This window comes from Thermobia domestica, chromosome 4 (genome assembly GCF_964235325.1).
Source record: "Thermobia domestica chromosome 4, izTheDome1.hap1.1, whole genome shotgun sequence".
Taxonomy (NCBI): Eukaryota; Metazoa; Arthropoda; class Insecta; order Zygentoma; family Lepismatidae; genus Thermobia; species Thermobia domestica.
In genome coordinates, this window is record NC_137457.1 from 217,462,855 (window position 1) to 217,468,137 (window position 5,283).

Genomic DNA, 5,283 nt, shown 5'->3' on the forward strand with positions numbered 1-5,283 from the left:
AAATTGATTGTAGATATTGACTTATTGACTTCGCTTATTGACTTACTCTAGTATAAAGAGTGCCCCTTTACATTTACACATCAAAACCAGCAGCAGGATTGCGGCACCAGTAAGATGGCTTTTGTGGGCCGGAACATTATCTTGGTGGAAAAGCACTGTTCGCTGCAACATCCTGCGCCGTTTTTCTTGATTGCTTCGCGTAACTTAGGAATTAGGGCTGCATAATAGGCCCCTGTGATAGTCTGTCCAACCTCCAAGTAGTCAAAAAGGAGTACACCCTTCGCATCCCAAAATTGTGGCCATAACCTTGCGTGCTGATGCTTGCACCTTGAACTTGCGTGGGGGAAGCGAACTGTTGTGCCGCCACTCCATGCTCTGTCGTTTGGACTCGGGATCATAGTGGTGGAGCCACGTCTCATCCACTGTCACAAATCTATCACAGAACTGTTTCAGGTCTGCCTAACCTCCAAACCTGCCCTTGAACATCGAACTCTGCCTTTCTGATGTTCACGAGATACCATTTTGGGTACCCATCGCGCTGACACCTTTCTGAATCTCAAGTGTTCATGCACAATGGTTTCCACTGAGCCTACAGAGATGTGTATGATGCCTGCTAACTCTTGAACCGTGATTTGTCTGTCTACTATAATCGTATCATGCACAGCATCAATGTTTTCTGGGGTGTATGCTTTTTTTGGAGTACCGGCACCAGGGGCCTCTTGACAGCTTTTTCTGCTGCAATGGAAGTCACGGCATAAGTTCTTTACCACCTGGTAGAAAGGAGCCCCATCACCCAACACACTGACCATGTCCTCATGAATCTCCTTTGGGCTTAACCCCTTTTTCTGGAGGTACTTGATGACAGCTCGTTGTTCGGTTTTCTCCATTTTTCAAGCTAGGTGCCACCTCTCACACTTGAAACGACAAAAAAGAATATTAATATAGCAGCTATGGTTCTGAAATTTAGCATATAGGCATCTAAGACATTAGGCTACAATATCCTCCATCAGCCACCCCAGTTCAAGTATTTTAAATATGCCGGGGACAATAATTATTGAACCTCCCTCGTAGGTTCAATAACTAGCTTGTAGTGCTCTCGAACCACCCGGTCCTCCTCTAGCCACGTAAATGCTGCGTGTATACGAGGGGTAATTATTACTTTACTGAACTATAACGTTATTTCCGGTTTGTAACAACTATGTAGTAGTATCTTTTAGTCTTCTACTTGCAAACTATTACGTAATATCGGAGAAATGCAAGAACACGCGTAGTGCATAAAGTAATCCGTATCATGTTTCATTTGTGGGAAACATCGACATGTCTTACACGAAGCACATTTCCATGATGGCCAGTTCTTCCACATATACTCATGTAGGCTTACATTTCCTTCACATAATTTTGAGGAATTACTTCCTTTTTTCGGAATTATGCTAGTCCTGAAAGAGGTATTTTTGCAAACTACGGGTATGGCCTATGTAAATTTCAATAATTGTTACCGCTTTTTCTATAATTGTTACTCTTTTTGCAATAGAATTTCAACGTTCTGTTTTCCAAGATTTCTGAAGCCCATAACAGAAAAAAGGAATTCACCTTTCGGCGTTTGTGCACATAGACTTTTCTGTTTATCGTCGTGCACAGATTTTTCTAGGAAATGTTGAATTAGAAATACCAATTGGCTTTGTATGGCAATAATGTTGTACTACTTTATTCTGTTTCGATGTAAAACTTGTGTTTGGTATCTCGAGGGTACATTAATCGTTTAAGGTGACCGTATTAGGCCCGTACATCTGAAGAAATCAAATTACACCATTTGACACCATTCAAACGTTGGTGAGCAGAATAAAGATTTATTAAACTATGGTTTAAGCCTGGTTATATGGGGTAACTCCACTGCTACTCATAGCTCCCTTTTACAAGAATTCAGCCATCATTCGCTGTTAGACAGATTAAACACATAGGGTCTATTCATCAATCATGTGTATTCTGCAATGCGGAAATGGTCACGGCAAAGAAAACTTAAAAATGACATTTTTACAACATACACTTTTCTTAATGAATTTATTTTAAATGCAAGAGCTCAATGGTAGAGCGTTCATCTCTAGTACATGGGGCCCCTGGTTCGATCCCAGGTCGCGCCAAGTGAACTTTGTGGTAGACAAATACCGTGTGTGTGGGTTTCCTCGGGGTTCTCCCGTTTTTTCCCACTTTCTTCATTCCACCATTTCATTCATTTCTCATCATCACCGTCTCCTTTAACCTAGCCGGCATAAGCGTGGGACGTAAAACTCAAAAGATTTCATTTTTGGTTTAGGATTCATAGTCAAGTACAGTAATTTCTGATATAAGTTTGTGATAATTCCAAGTGAGTTGACGGATTATAACATACCGACCGAACATCTTGTTAGTGACTATTCATGTTTCAGATTGCTAGAAAATAAGTAAAGACCGTAAGAAGTTGTACATATCATTCCTTAGTGTAAAGATTCCTATTAAATATGCTATACAATAATATATTTATTTTTGGATATTTATAAAAATGTTTATCAGTGCAAAATTTATCTACATGTACGCAATACAGCATATGGTAATAGCCTTTTAATTAGATAACAGTAATTCATTGAATATATGTTAAGTATGATTATGTTCCATTTCTGGATGTGCAAAGTGTATATAACAATCAGGCAGATTCCTTTTGAGAAATTGTATACATTCTTGTTCTTTCTCATGTAGAGCTGGAAGATCAAACAAAGTCAGAGATTTAAGATTGCTAAGATTGTAAAGTGCTTTCACTCCATCACAGGTAACTTCTTCACAACTACTAAGCTGTAAATGCTGTAAAGTATCTTTTGCATACCCAAGCATATGTAAGGCTGTGTCCTCTACGTACGAACATCTATGTAAAATTATACGCTCTAAATGTTGTAATCCTCTGAGGTGAGGAAAACCATGATGCATTATACAGGAATCAGTACCATCAATTTCTTGAATGTGAAGTTTCACATTTTCAGGTGGGAATGCATTATAATTTCTTAAGAACTCATCAGTACCTTTCCATTTTACGCCAGCGCCACATCGAAGTAGCCATTCCGCACAGGCTCTATCTGGACCCACAGCTTCGACTCGTGATTCATCCATTTGGTTGCAAATTGAACTTACCCAATACCACATATACCGACAAGGCGCTCTTCTAATTTTATAGTTTGTCAATGCGAGATGTTTCATTAGATACATTATACATATATTTTATTTATTACTTTCTTGTACTCAATTTTCAATTGATACCTAGCACAAATGCTACTTCAATTGCAATTATACAATTTAAATAAGTTAGATAATGTAATGCACAAATTGTACCAAGTTTATGATGGAGCCTGATTATTTTAGAACAAACCAATTTTAACTTTTGTTTAGATAGTAAATCTTGATTTATTGCAGGTAATAACATCTCTTTTTCTCTCTCTAAATGTTACTTTTAATATCAATCGCGGCCACAGATAACTGACAATTACATTATCCACTTTTTTCTTAACCGTAACTGACGTTTTATATCTTCAGGTGCAGACCTACGTCCCATTAATCCAAATCACTTATTTATTTTTTTTATATAAATAGTTGTTTTGTTACATAATTTGCTAATTTTAATGCAAATTTTTAAATGAAAATGATGGATCATTTTGAAAGATGGTAGATAAATCTCGATCTTAAGTATTAAGTTCCATAGAATATAAATATTTCTGGAGGAGTAGCGCTAAAACAAGGTGAATCTCAAATCAGAAGTTAAAAAACGTGCAGGTCAACTTCAGGCAGAACACTCGAAATAATATTGAAAAACCATGGTGCAGTTTTGTTATACGGATCCACAGATTGTAAAATGTACAGAAAAATTTGGTCAAGTCTTTAATTTGTCCATTTTATGTCCAGAACAGAACCCAACCAACCCCTGAGGGACTTCTAACCCTTCCTCCTCCTCCTCCTACTACTACTACTACTACTACTACTACTACTACTACTACTACTACTACTACTACTACTGTGAAGTATCAGTGTAATCATAGTGACATGATTGTGAGATAACTGTGTAAACTTTTAAATTACTTCGCCAAATTCAATTATTTATTAATTTGCGGCTATGTTCTATAGAATCATGAATACTCTTTAAAATTCAAAGGAATAAAAACTTTTTATTAAGATTGTACATTCCCAGACAGCTTCTGTAATCACACATTTGTAATTATTACTCTCCTTCACACATTTGTAATTGTTTCCCTCTTGCCTCACCGCGTTCCTTTTTGGCTAGCTTGACATATCCAAGTTCATCGAACGCTAGAGTCATCACTTTACAGCCAGACGAAACCACGGAGGACACATCAACTAGGGGTATTCGCCACGAAGTTTAGGAAGGTGTAGGATCATCGGAGGCAAGCAGATCCCACCATTGGAGGACGACCGACTCCATGTCCCGAGAATAACATTCTGCCGGTTCATCGCCGCAGACACATTTTGAGTTTGACATCTGAGTAGTGGCATGAAGATGTAGAAGAAGAACATCATAGAAACGTATCGCAGAGAGAATTCGACGCCCCTAGCAGTCCAGCAGGATTGAGTTCCAGTTGTTGGCTGACTCCAGTACATCCAGGTTCCTCCAGGGAAAACCTTTCATCATGCAGATGACCAGGATGACACCAGTAGTAACGGAATGTCAGGCTAGTGCTCTTCCTTTATTTCTTAACAATATCCTTTCTCTCTCTCACCTGTTCCCAAACTAGTCGTTCTCAAAATTAAGACATTTGAATTTTATTTAAATTCAACCATAATTTCTCAGTTAAGTATGTGCATCAGTTCCATCTCCAATTTGTTGCGTTCACTTAATGAGTATTCTGAGCTACAACTGATGGCACAGCCCCGGCACACTACTACTACTTATACTATGGATCCGTTATCGACATTCGCTATTTTTCTGATATCGATATCGAATAGATATATCGATATCGACAGTATCGATATCGAATATCGATATCGACAACATCCAATATTGATATCGACAACATCAAATATGGATATTCAATATATTGTTTGGTCTTGAATATTTATGTTGATATAGACAATCTGGTCTCAAAACGTTTCAATGGCGGATATCTCAGAATACTTGTTATTCACAGAAAACAGACTTGTGTTCCTTCTAATCCACCACCCTTTCCTCAGAAAAAAATAATAAAAATAGTAATTTAATTTCTTTCTCAGCTATCATATAGGTCATCATTGAGAAAATAGAGAGAGTGAAAC

The 5,283-nt window shown here is 37.8% G+C and overlaps 1 pseudogene; it reads right to left on the bottom strand.

Annotated features, from left to right (window-relative positions):
• Positions 1-2,526: 2,526 nt before the first annotated feature.
• LOC145683444 (ATP synthase subunit s, mitochondrial pseudogene) lies at positions 2,527-3,500 on the bottom strand (annotated as a pseudogene).
• Positions 3,501-5,283: the final 1,783 nt, after the last annotated feature.